The following is a 13858-nucleotide window of genomic DNA, read 5'->3' on the forward strand; positions in this document are numbered from 1 at the left end:
GACATGCTTAAACAACCTACAGATCTGAATGCTTGTGACAATGCTGTCCTCCCTCAATTGGTGTATGTTGAGCAGTCACAGGTGTTGAGTGAGCTGCAGAGTGTGAGTGTAGCCGGCATTGGTGTGGGATTCATCCCCAGGGCTAGCGGGGGCCAAACCCCCTAATCCAGCCGTGACCCGACTCCTATGCATGGAGATGGCTCAAGGAAACTTGAACGCAGCTCTTGCTTGTCTCTTGTAGCTCTGATGCCCAGCACAGAGGTGTTCCCAGCTGTGAGGGTGTGGGCAGGATGGGCACATGCAGTCGCTGGGCCTGGACTGCATTGGGTCCTTGATGCTGCTGGTGCAGAGGTCAGGGAGCAGCCAGGGTACAGCATCGCCATGGGAACACTGCAGAGAACTTTTTCTGAGTGCTTACGTCTGCAGCCTGAGAATGATGGTGAGATGTTACTCTGGATTGGGTAGCTGGGATGGAGAAGCTGTGTCCTCTTGAGAGCTGGGTGGGCTGTGGATGACTTTACACGTAGTAAAATCACGTGATGAGCAGCAAGAGAAATGGAGCACTTAAAAATGGTTCAAACATGTTATTGAGGTGCTTGCTTTCCATCGGATCATGCATTTACAACTGAAATGTTTGATGGAAATACATTTCCATACCAAGAAGTCATCTTGTCTTAAATCAAGTTTATAGCGGTTTTATATTTCCTACTGAAGGAAGTATTCCTTCTAATTCAATTTTTTTTACCAGAGATAGAAAATCTTAAGTTAAGCCTAGCAATTTAATTACAGATTTACATTTTTGAAATGCCTGTAAAGGTGCATTGTGCTTATTTCTCCAGCTCTGGGAGAGGATAGAGATGGGGCTTTCATATGATTTCTCACATTAAGACAAATGAGTTAGTTGCCAGAAAGTTCTGCAGTGCTTTGTGCTTGTGAGGGAGTTCCTCACTCTAAGGGTTTAGTTGTTGTTCACTGTGAACCATTTTAGGATTTGTGAAGTGCAGATCCAGTTTGGTTTTTGTGAGTGGATGGAGCAAAGGCTTCTGGCTCAGCGTGCTGGCAGTGCGCCTTGAGCGAGAATTTTGGGAGCACTGGATCTCGGCTCCCTTCCATGGGAGTGGGGCTGGGCTCCCAAAGCAGGGCTGCTCAGAGCCACACTCCAGATGCCCCAGCTGAACTCCAGGGTCCCCTGATAGAGGTGGTGAAGGTGGTGCCTCATTATGTGCTAGTCACTTTGGGCAGTGAGATACGTTGTCTGCAGTAGATGTATCCCACTTCTTTCTGTCTGGAAAGTGGGAGCTTCCCGGGGTGCTGGGCTCAAGGATGTTGGAGTAACCTTGTTGCTGCACAGTGCTTGCCAGGCACTGGATTGCAGCTCTGAACGGAGATGCCATTTGTTAACAGTTGGCAGCCGCAGTCATTAATCATCCTTGTAAACACTTAATGACACGGTGCTAGAAAGAAGAAAAAGTTAAACATTGGAAATGTAAAATTCTGTCTTGGGCTTTGGTTCCAATAGGATTCTCTCTTTACAGTCTGTTGGGAAAAGCCCAGAACTTCCGTGGTAGAAAAAGCCAGCAGCAATTGCTCCATGTGTTTAGACTTGTCTTGTGGGGCATGGCAGAACTGCCCTGTTCTCTGGAGTCAGCCAGCATCCGCATTTTGCAGATTTGAGGCTGGGGTACTGCTTGGGAGAGTATTCAAATAATGCAGTTATGAAAGTCTGTATTTGAGCATTATTTAGCATAGGAAGAAACCCTCTGCCTCTGCTGCCTGGGGGCCCGAGTCGCGTGTTCACTGACATCTCGATGTGCTCTGGCGTTGTTGCTTTGCTTGCATGACACTGACATTCTCCTTTTCACTTGACAACGAGTTATTTGCCATCTTTTCTCTAAAGCACAGAGAAGATCTTGAAGGTTTAGAGAATTGCCTGCGGGACGTGAGGGACCCAGACTGATAGGGGGAGCGAGTCTGGAGCCTTCGGGCTGGCTGTGATGCTCTTGAGATGCTGGCAGGGAGGAAGTGAAAGCAATACGTCCTTGCTGTCTGCTCCTCCAGCCCCCTCGGCAGCTGAGTGTCGGGCAGCTGGTCACCACACAGCTCCTGTCGCCACGTGTTTGTTCATTGAAGCCTCGCTCCGCTACAGACCCGGCAGCACGGCTACTGCTTTTTTTTTTTTTTCTTTTATTATTTCTAAGTACCTTTTAGAATCGACCCTTACATCAGAAAATTTAAAAAACCTCCTTGTTTTAAGGCTGCCTGGGACGGTGTGGTGTATTGTAACCCTTCACTGCATGTTCCAGTTCATTCCTTATTCACCAAAGTAGCTGAATGTGTTACAAATTTGTAGTGTTGTGGAAGTGAATGGGACCGGTTTGTGTCACCAGCACAGCTGGAGCAGGGAAGGGTTGTTGGTCCAGGTTACAGTGTCCCCTTAAGATGGCAGAACTCTGTGGAAAAGGAGCAGCGTTCAGTACAGTTCCCTGTGGACTCTGAAGTCCATTATATATTTTTTAATGCTTTATATCAATTAATTCAGATGTGTTCAGCTGGAGCTCAGGGTTCCTGAAGCCAGAGGCCATTGGTGGCTGTTGCGAGAGCCCTGTGCCTGCTTAGGAGCACTCCCAGGGCTTGGGACATCCTCGCAATGTGTGTCAGCTCTGGGGTTTCTCAAAAGCAATAAGAATATTGAATTTAGACTAATTGCCTGCTGCCCACGTGATCACAGTATAAAATACTCTGATGGTAAAGGCAAATGCTGTTACTAGAAGGCTGTTGGTTTCTGTTCTGCCTGATGATCCCCTGCTGGAGGAGATGCAAGGAAGTGGTTGCAGACCAGCTCCCACATAGCAGCTCCTCCTGCCCCTGCTGCTCTGGCACCTGGGGGTGCCCTTTGCATGGTGCTCACCTGGGGACTGAGCATGTTACAAGGCTTTGGGAATGGCAAGCGATACCGTGGTGGGGGCTAAGTGTTTGCCAGGTGCTGGAGCAGCCAAGAGTGTCCATGAAATCCAGTGCCAGAGTCGATTCTCACCCTTCATTTCAGTGGTGGTGGTCTGCGAGGTCCTGTGCCTTGGAGACACCAGTCCCACCTGGCTTTGTCACCAGCGAGCTGGGTGCTCTCGCTGCCAGCTGGTGGTACTGTGCATCCAGGGCCTGCCCCTCCTCTTGGCCACCAGCAGGGATGTGAGGAACCCCACTTGCTTTAAAGAGGAAAGCTTGGCGGGTGAAATGCAGGGGAAGCAGTGTTTGCAGTGTAAGGAGAGCAGAGCAGAGTGAAGTGTTCGTACACCTGACTGGGGCTGTCTGGCATGTGGGGGCGGCTCCTCCTGCTGCGCGTGTGGTTGGGGTTTGAGGCTGATCCGTGAACGAGACGGCAATTTCTCTAACAGAAGCACTTAATTGTGGGTTTATTTTGTGAAATTAATGAAATTCTGTGCTTTGCTTAATGTGCAAAGCAGGAGTGTGGTGCTGGCATTGTGTTTGCAGTTCCTCAGTTGTGTTTACAGCCCTAGTGACTGCTGTGAGTGGGCTGGGGACTGAGCAAAATTGGAAGGTTAGCTACCAATCCGGGTGATTTTTAACAAGGGCAGTAATACCTGTTCATGCTATACTGCTCATGCTCAAACACAGGGAGGATCCTCATCTTCCTCGTACGAAAACGTGGCATTTTCCCTTCCCTTTGGTTCATGTTGGGGTCAGTGAAAATGAGCTGGTCTTGTGGTGTTGGGCAGTTAGTATGTCACAGTGCTGGAACTGGAGTGACTCCTGTAAAGCAGAGCAAACAGATGGAGGGTTGGGAGTAATTCACTGCCTTCCTGATTTTTTTTAATTTTTTTTTTTTTCTCCAAGTGAACTGTTTTGAATAAATTAAATTAACGAATTAACTTTTTAATACTGATAGCCTAAAGAAAAAAATTACCTTATAATTAGTTTTAGCATATTGTACACAAAGTATAAAATGTTGATGGTGTTTAACCACCTGACTGTCATTAGTAACCTGTCAAAGTCCTCCTGAATATTAGTCAGTGGTATTAGGGTTTTATGCTGTTTGATGCTTCCAGGTTCTTCCACAGAGTTGGTGTTGTAGATGACTGTAGTTCAGCAGCAACAAAAGTGTGTCCAGACACCTGGACAGTTGCTGTACAGTGGCTCCAAATCCTTTGTCTGTCTTCTGAGAAAATAAGGTGAAGTATTATTTCCTCCAGTTGATGGACCTGGTGCGCTTTGCCTGACCTGTGTCATCTGTTGTGGCTCATCCTTGTTAACTGTGATTATCTTGAAGTGTAGTATCAAAAGCAAAAGTGGTGTGTGGGGAATAGAAAGTTGGAGTTAGCAGTTTTGGAAACCCTTCCTGAAACATGAGGGAGTCAGGAGAGTGGATTAATTCAGTTAGTATTTACCTGTTTATCTGCACTGCCAGCAGTAGTGGTAGGTACCACTGCATTGTGTGTCTGGGTCTCTGGCTTGCCCAGCACTGAGTAAAATACTCAGTGGTGTTAAACAAGGTGTACTTCCACGTTATGCAAGGAAAATGTTACAACAAAGTCAATTTAGAAACTCAGTCTTTCTGCCAGGGCCTGGCATGTACACACACAGGAATTGGTTTACTTGGCAAATGAATGGGAATTGAGATTATATTTTGTAAGGGATTGAAATCCTGTCATCTTGGTCTCAAGTTTGCTGCTTCTAAGGGTGGCTGTTCATTTGGAAGAGAAAAATCAGGGAATTTAGATTAGGAAGAAAATAAAAACTAGATATGAAGGGAAAATTAGTGCAAATGAAAGCAAAGGTTTTCTTCTGCTGTGGCACTGCCTAAGGACAAAAGGGAAAGAAGCAGTGGTCAGTGCAGGGAACAAGTGTCCTAGGCAGAGCAGGAGAAGGTATAATCCACTGCAGTAGAAGGGAAAGAAAAACTAAGTCTCTGTGCTCATTCCTTTGTATCTGGTGTCTGTGTCCCGTTGTTGAGAGACTGCAGGAGCTGGAAGCTGTTTGCAGCACACAGCTCTGGACCGAGCCAGGCACTGGAGAGCTCTGTAGAGTGGTCCCACCTTGGGACTGTGCCCCACCATTGTTGTCTCAGGGCTAAAATATTCCTGGAGTCACCTAAAACTCATCTGTGCAAACTGTTTGTTACCTGAGAAGTTGTGAGGGAGCCCTCCTGCATTGGTGTGTCCTGCAGGCATGTCCTGTCATACACCTCTGAGGTTCCTGAGTTCTGGGGTCTTCCTAGCCATACAACTCATATTGATGCCTTCAGGCTTAATTATCTGAGGAGTCACTGCAAGTCTGTATCTGTGCTGTTGAGTTACTACAAAGTTGTTGGGTTCCCAAGCCACTTTCTTTGATATGGAGGTAGTCTGGCACATCTGCAGTGTGAGCTGTGGTGAGAGGAGGCAGCCCAGCAGAGCAGTGAGGGAACAGCAGAAACGTGGACTTAATGGTTTGGCTCACAGAAACTGGAATTGATAAATGCTGGAAACAATGGCAGGAACTGAGTTTTGAGGTTAACAAGCACAGTAGCATTAGCAGGAGGGTTTGCCAGACACAGTTGCTTGAGAGGGAATATGGACCTTCTTGCAGTCTCCATCAGGTTCCTGACTGTGACACGAATGAAGCAGGAGTGACATGGAAAGATGGGACATTGTCTGGGAAAACATCCAGGCAGACTAGATCCTTGTGCTACGGCTCATTGTTACATACGGTGATTCTCTGACACTGAGGGCTTCTTTGCCTTACAAAGGCAGGGTTTTGTGCAGGGAGTTTGTTTCTTGGCTTCAAGCACAGAGCTGGTTTGGTCCAGATAAGAGTCTCCCAAAACTTAGTGCCTTGCCAGGCAGGGGGAGGGATGCTGGAATGAAGAGGGATGCAATGCCCTTGGTGGCTGTCTTTCTCCAAAAGTTATCTGATGTAAATATTACGTTCTCTGCATAAATTTAGTATAGATAATTGACTGCATCTTGCTTGGAAATGGGTACCAAAGGTTGTTTTATAGCTTCTGTGTAATTGAAATTCCAGGAGGAGAGGCCTTTGTCTTGGAAACCACATTTGAATTACTTTTTTATTGGAGTGTTAAAGCAATACGTTACGATGTGAGGGATTCAGTGTGCGTGTGTGTCAATAATTACCAGATTTCCACAGTTACAGTGAATAAAGAAAACTCTTGAAAAAGCATGTCAAGCTTTCCCTGAAAAGCAGCGATCCAGCGGTTGTGTTGACAGCCAGGAGTGGTCTGACCTAAGCAAGGCCTCCTCAGCACAGGTAGTGGTCAGTGCTAATGCAGGACCTGCAGCCGACGCTTGGGCTGTGCTGCCTCGTACCCTCGGTGCTGGAAACAATTCGTGAAACAAGAAACCAGTGCTCCAACATGGAAGTGAGAAAACTTTAAGGAGCCTGTCTACAGGGAGGTTAAAAATAACAAGCCAAGGTGGCTGGAAACAGGAGCCACCAGTGTGGCCAGGGTAGTGTGGCCACAGGAATGGTCAATGGCCACCAGCACAGGAGAGCAGCTAAGTGTGCTGCCGTGGGCTGGGTATGGAGTGCAAGGGCTTTGATGTGCTTCCATAGAAGGTTCTAGTTTTACTCACTGAAGCTCCTTTGTTTTGCAGAGATCTTGATGCAGACGCCCTTTTGGATTTCTTTTTAATAGTGTGTGACCCTTCACCTTTGATCCCTTGACCTGCATTACTTTGGTAACCATTTCATTTTTTAAATTTCATTTCATTTTTAATTTTGGTGTGTAAGCTGTAACATTTCATCATTTTAAACTGTAGCGTTCTTTGACCTCCCCAGATGTCTTTTCTTTTCTTTGAGGATGCGCAATGTTGGCTTTTCTTGAATAAACATTATTTCAGTTGTTAATAAAATATGTATTTTTCGTTGTTTTTTGTTTCTTTTGAGTTTAACTGTGTGTATGTTGCCTGTATAATACTTCACTTCTTTTGATCTGTTTTCCCACTTAATCTATTTTGATATTTATGTACATCTTTGCTTTTAATACACATTTTTTCTACAGTTCTTTTGTTCAGTAAAACTCATGCTCGTGGCCTGTCCATGGCCCATCCATGTCCCCTTCTAGTCAGCTTTCATAGCTTAAAGTTACCTTGGGAGCATTTCAGATACACTTATGAATAAGAACTATTCTTTCACTGTTAATTTTTCCCCCCTGTCCTGAAGTTAACTTTTCCTAACCATCAGCTCCAAACTGATAGCTGTTTTAATAAAAGATTAGGCTTCAGACTAAAATGAAAATCTCACTTGAAACTCAATTTGCATTTATTTTTCTGTTATCACTGGAGCCCAAAGGGAAGTTATCAATGCTTGGAGCTGTGCTTAGGGAAGCAGCGTTGTGTGTACGTGGGATGGCAAAGCCCCCAAAGCTTAGTTGGTTCTTTCCATTTTCCTGTTGAAAGGGAAGCAGTGGATAAGACAGATTTTGGCCAGATTCTATTTTTATCTGGTAAGTGATCATATGAAATCCACTGAGCACGGCCCACTGAAGTACAGATTACTTTTTAAGTGTCTCATTATTTTATTCTCTAACATTTAATGCTGAAGTTTTAATTGCACACAGATGAAGCTGCTAAATGAGCACTGAAATGGATTTAGGTCTTCTCAGAGCCTTGTTGATGCTTATAAAACTTTATATCGTTCATTAGGACTACAGATTAAAATTGTAGCGAGCTGTTCACATAATGCCACTGGGCTCTGCTGGTTCCTGGCCTCTGGAGGAGCCTGAAGCTCACCTGAACTACTTCCTGCTGACTCTTTCCCCAGGGAAACTGGACTGCATTTGGCTCTGCTCCCTTGTCTGGGGGTCCTGCTGACCTTCAGGACTGAGCCTGAGTTTTCTCCTTCCCCCCCGAGTCCTCTGTGAGTCTTGAGGGATTCAGCCCCTAGAAGATTCTACCTGGGCAGTGGGGATGCACCATCATCCAGAAACTGGTTCAGGAAACAGCTGATTTGAATTGGCATCACTGCCTGAGAAAGGTTATTTCCAGCACTGATCTCTGTGCTTAACTGCAAGATCCCTGTTTTAAAATTGCCTTTGTGTGGCAGAATTGCCTGCTAAAATGGTGGCAGATCCAGTATTCACAGAATTCCCTGCCCAGCACCTCTGTGTTACTGTGTGAGTTTCTCTGACCCTGTGGCTGTGAGCTGTGTTGGACTGTCACAGCCTCCATCAGTGCTTGAAGCATTCAGGTGAATTTTCCTTTCCCCTCATGTTCCAAATTTTAGCTGCAATTGTTTTTGTAGACCTGGAGTTGTCAGTTCTGGTACACAGAGTGCTGCTCCTCATAGAGCCTGTCTGGGATAGCTGGGATTTGGCTTTGGCTTGGGTTTAATGCTACCTGTCAGCCTGAGAAGAAGAATCCTCCAGAAACCATCTTAAGGCATTTCTCCAGTCTCCAGAACAGGGTTTTTAACACTCAATGGGAAAAAATACTTACTTTTCCCAAGAAAACTCCTTGAAGACTCTTTTTCTCCTCGTAACATATATTTTATGTTGGCAGCAGTTAGATGTGAATGCCTTGACTTTCCAGGGCAGCAATTCTAAAAAACCTTTATTTAAACGTCTGGAAACTGAAAGAAAGCTCCTTCCCTGTGCAGGGGGCTGGCTGTTGGCTGCCTCCTGCTAGAACAAATAGCAGGGAAAAAGAAGAAATGGAATAAAAATGTCTGATGTTGGGAATTGGAGTCAATAATAAAAAAACAGCTTAAAATATGGTTAGAATGTCTTTTTTTTTTTTTTTTTTTTTTGTCTCATTTCATGTTTTGTCTTGTCCATCCTGCCTTCTTTCATAAGGTAAGCGCTCTGACCCATGGCATTCTCTGGGTGTAGCTCCCAAGGTGGTGGGATGACAGAGTGATGCATGCTTTGTTGAGATATTTCCATGTGTTGCGTTAGATGCAGATGGTTATTTGCAGATACTAGTCTAAATAATATGGGTTTTGCCTGTTCAGCTATTGCATGGGCTTCCAGGATGCTAGAGCTGCTGAGGGTGGAGGAGGTACAGCCTTTGGGAAGGGAAGAGATAGGAATTGTCCCCCGTTTCCTTTATAAAACACAGTAAATATTGGCAAGAAAAGCTGCTTTGTTGACTCAGCAATAGCACTATTTGCCCCGGTGTAAAATCTGTCCCCGGGCTTTTGCTGCACTGCTGCTGGATACAGCAGCAACACCAACAGCTGACCCTTGGATGGCAAGAGATGATGGAACTTAATTCACTTTACTGAGCTTGTTTTTCACTGAGCAGTAACTCAAATACATGTTTTCATCAAACACTTAATCAAAGAACTACACAAATGCTGCAAAATGTTTGCAAAGCAAAACATTTGTCTCTTTAGATATTGAGAGAATACTCTATTGAGAGATCTGTTCCTGCTTATGAGGTTTTTCTGTTACTCAAAGCCAGAATGTTGACAACATCCACTCCTGAAACAAGTCTTAATTTTGAAATCTATGCAGTATCTTCTGCTGCTGGAGGCTTTTATGTATTAACCTTAACAGAAGGCTAAAGGGCTGAAATGAAATCCTTGGCACACGTACAAGATTTAGAGCGTTGCATGTCTTGCAGTTCGGGTAATGCAGCCGGGGTTGGATTAACCTAATCTGCTTTATTCAACCTGATAGACACCTGTGTGTCATCTGCATGTGCTGCTTATTTAATAAAATCTGCAAATTGCTCACTTTGGTCTGACTACTTTTGAAAATCAGATGTATTGGTCAGCACAAACACACTGTTTTCTGATAATACTGAAACTGAGCCAGAGGTGCAGGTGAAAGTGCAGAACAGGTGTGTATCCCCTGCCCAAGACTGTACCTGGGAAAACAGAGATTTCCGTGCAGCACCTGACCCTATGCAATAAACTGACCAAGTGCTAGCTAACCCTACTCACGTTTCAGGGCTGGTGAGTTCTAAGTATGGATCCTGCTGCTCCCACTGCTCTTGAGCTCAGAGGGGAAGGGAATTCCTCCTTTCCAGAGCAGAGCCTGAGTGCTGCTCTGGCCTTGCACTGGGAGGCCGCGGGCTGTTGGGGCAGGACTGCAATCCTTGGCAGCCACTCCGCAGGGAGGTTCTTTTCAGGGTGGGGGTGAATTTCTCGGGCTTGTCACCCTGCTTGCTGCTCTGGGTGTGCGTTGGTTTGCAAAGTCCTTAAATAATTTAATTATTGCTCCTGCTTTAATCTCTTAACTTCTCGACTTGCATTAAGGACTCTGATGGCTGAGGGGTTGAGCTGGTGCCACTGGGCAGCCAGTCCTGACCCTCTCCTGTGCTTCTGCTTTTCCTCTGCTTCAGAAGTAGAACGGTAGCCCTTGACACCCTGCATTGGCTTTGTGTCTGCTAGAGCAGGGTCCTATGCCTGTTTTCCGCTCATAGCTGCACATTCAGCTCGGAAAATGCTCAGTGATAAACATGTGTTTTTATTTCTCCTTCAGGTTTGGCTTGTCTGCTTTTCAGCTCTTCTAGACATTGGAAATTCCAGTTTGTGTTTATTTTCTCTGGATTCCTTCCCACAAGACAGAAGTGAATTCAGCATGGATTATTGGGGAGAGCCTTGGCTGGGAATAAGGATAATTGCAGCCTCTGGCTGTGCCACAGTTTCACTGATGATTTCTTTTAAGTTACTCACCTGCACTGTATCTGTTTCCTCAGCTGTAAAATGTGGGTAATTACCTCCATTGTAAAATGTTACAGGGTCTGCTGGTAATTATATGAACGAAGTGCTAATTACAGTGATTATCCCTTGGACCTAGTCTAGATCTGGCTGATGTTCCTGTTGTGATGAACGTATGAAACAAATACTGCAACTTGCTTTTCTCCATTCTTTGCGAGGGGCCTGGAAGGTGCCGTGTCACGCGATGCGTTCCCAGTGAGAAAGCTCTGTTGCCCTGTCACCCAGGTCCCCCTATTCATTTCTCAGTCCCCTCCACCCTCGTGTGTTACAGGGCCATGGGCTGAGGAGGGGCTGAGGAATTACTGATTCAGTAGCTGGATTCACATATGATCTGATAGCCAGGGTTTATCTGTGGATTTGTTTTTCCTGGGGATATGTAGAAGGCAGCAGCCAGGGAACTGTGGTCCCAAGGTACCAGTTGGATTGGGGCCAGTCTGTGCTGCCTAGTGGCCTTCGTTCCTTAAGAAGTTCTGACCTTGATGCCAGGAGAGGTGTCCTTCCAGCTGTGGAGATTATTTCTCTCCTGTAAAAGCCTACAGCTTGCAGGACTTTATTATCAAACATTTTATTTGCCTTTCTCTTCTCCGTTTATTTAGGACACATTTTCTTTGTGGCTGGGAATAGCTTGACTATCCCCTGAGCAGGGCTGGGTAGTGGAGGAAGAATTGATATTCTTCAGGGTAGAAATGGAGTGTTCTCATCCAGAAAATCCTGCTGCTGCTGCTGGGAAGGTGCTGTAGTTTTTGATGGTAGTAATAGCTCAGGTCGAATATCTGGTAATGATGGGAGTCTCGTCTCCTACCCTGCCTTCACTGGTCACAGACCTCATGGCACAGCAACAACAAAAATCATGTGCTTGGTTCATCTTCCTCCAGCTCTGCCTGCTCTGTTCTGCCACATATGATTCCTTGCTTTTCTGGGTTCTGCTGGATGGATTTTCTGCCTTTGCCTCCAGCCTCTGTACACCTGCTTCCCATCAGCCTCAGCCCTTCTTTGCCCTGGAAGAGCAAGGCTCAGTTATGTCTTCAGGATTTAGTAGCTCAGCAGCTCTTCCTTTCTGAGAGTTTGATGAGTGCAATGAACTTTTAACTTTCAAGAAAATGTTTTAGTTCCTGTCTGGGATGGTTTGGAAAAGCTTTCTGGCAATGGGAAACCAGTCTTTAATTGCAGTTTTGCACCTGAATTTTCCGGACTAGATGCTCTTCTCTTACAGCTTCTGTCTGATTGATTCTATGGCCTGTTCTTTTCCATGACAGGATACTTGAGTGCTCCAGGGATGGGAGTAACGTGCCACTCCTGATAGGTGAAAGTGGTCATTGCCAGGCAGTGAGGGTATGGAAAGAACTTCTCTTGTTAGGTGGAGGAAAAAGTAAATGAGGGGTTATCATCTCTCCCACAATTTGCTCTTGCCTTGCTTTAAAGCACCTAAACTGGAGAAGTGTGTCTGTAGTGTGTCTGCACTTCACCTAATGCTCATCTGCTAGACTTTTTTGAAAATCCTTCATTTGGGAAGCAAAAAATTTGGTTTGTTCCTGAAAAAGGATCATCTATTAAGATGAATTAATTTGGTGTGAGAGGCTTCAAAAGTGAATGATGCCATATCCAGGTTCTTATTGCCCGTTGCACAAGTGAACTGATTTGTGTGCTCTCTGCTAGTCACATGCTGAAGGATGTTAAATTACTGTGTAACCTGGAGGGTAATCAGTGATTAAGATTTGAGATTTGTCCAAGTCTAATTTTGCAGCATTCTTGCAATATCTGGGACTTCTGTATCTTGGCACCAGTCTGAATGCTGTACATTAAGAGTGTAGATAACACACAATTTTTTTTTAAACTTAAATGTTTAGTAACATAAAAATTATAAACTTTCTCAAGTATTCTCTTAAAAATGAGTGCACTGTTTGGTTTTCATTGAGGTGCAAAGTGTTGTGTAAAATCACTGCAACTTGTGACAAAATGCTTTCAAGTATCTGAATGAAAATGCAGCATCACCATGAATACAAAAGTGTTAATGCAAAAGTGGTTCCAAACGAGCTGCTGCAAAATGAAGGTTTTCCTGGTTTTGAGAGCAGGTTTTTAAGCAGTGATATACCCCGTGGGGGGCAATTGCACACCCCAGGGAAGGAGTTGAGCGGTTTGTATATGTCAGAGGTTGCTGCAAAGAAATCTATTCATTTTTATTTCTTTTTGCCGTTACCTGTCAGTGCTTGGCTTGGTGAGTCAGTAGGTTATAGACAAACGCGCGGGCTGGTTGCACGCCGAGCGGAGCAGTGCCGGGAGTGCCGCTGGCCGCAGCCCCCACAGTTGCCCGTCCTGTCCGGGCTGTGCCGGTGGCCGTGGTGCTTTTGGCATCGCCTCCTCACCCAGCCCCGCTCAGTACCGGGCACCGTGCCGGTGGCACGGCCTGGAGCCGCCGGCCGGGGCGGCTGGAGCTGCTCTGTCCCCGCGCCTCGCCGGAGGGAGGAGGAAGAGGAGGGTTTCCATCGCGCCCCGTTTCCAGCTGCCCCCGTGTCTGTACGGACGCGGAATCCCCACAGGAGGGTGCTGCGAAGGCACTGAATGTGCAGGTTTGCAGGGAAGATGAGGGCTTGGAGGAGACGGCGATTATAGGGCAGCCAACGCCGTGGCTCTGGCGAGGGCAGCGCCTCAGCCGTCCCCGGGAGGAGTGCGGGGAGAGATGGGGTTGGAGCTCGCAGCTCAACGCTGCCGTGCCGGGGGGCTCCCTTGTACACTCCGGGTGTGTGAGTATGAGCTACGGCATCAGGACCACTGACACTCAGGTGCTGCGGGGCTGAGCGAGGGCTTGGTAGCTGCAAAGCATCCCAGGGCTGTTCCCCTGCCTCCTGCTCGTGGCTGGTGTTGGGACCCTTCCCCTGTGAGCATCATCCGTGGCTAAGGGTCTTTGGCTTCTCTCCAACGAGCCTTGGGGCCACCCGGCTACTTTCCTGTCTGCGTGTAGTATGTAGTCCGCACAAATGGCAAAATGCATTAGCTTGCAAGTAGAGACAGCCTCCAAGTTCTGTCCTCAAATACTTTGTAAGTTGGACCATTTCATCCAGCACGATCAGATGAGAAATAACGGCAAAACCTCCCTTTGGTTCCTGTCTGTGCAACCCTCTTCCAAATATTTTAGTTAAAGGGATTATTCCTTTTGCATAATGTGTGCTCGTGCCAGAAA

At 46.2% G+C, this 13858-nt stretch overlaps 1 protein-coding gene and 1 long non-coding RNA gene across 8 annotated transcripts in view; both read left to right on the top strand.

The window, feature by feature from the left end:
- CAMTA1 (calmodulin binding transcription activator 1) overlaps window positions 1-13858 on the top strand; it is a 235027-nt gene that overhangs the window by 26275 nt on the left and 194894 nt on the right. The window lies entirely within an intron of this gene.
- On the top strand, window positions 6607-10754 carry LOC148221247 (uncharacterized). Its single transcript, XR_015808431.1, has 2 exons — window positions 6607-6692; window positions 10442-10754. It is a non-coding gene; the product is annotated as an uncharacterized LOC148221247 (long non-coding RNA).

Source organism: Sturnus vulgaris, chromosome 25, assembly GCF_052056855.1.
Source record: "Sturnus vulgaris isolate bStuVul1 chromosome 25, bStuVul1.hap1, whole genome shotgun sequence".
In the NCBI taxonomy this organism is placed as follows: domain Eukaryota; kingdom Metazoa; phylum Chordata; class Aves; order Passeriformes; family Sturnidae; genus Sturnus; species Sturnus vulgaris.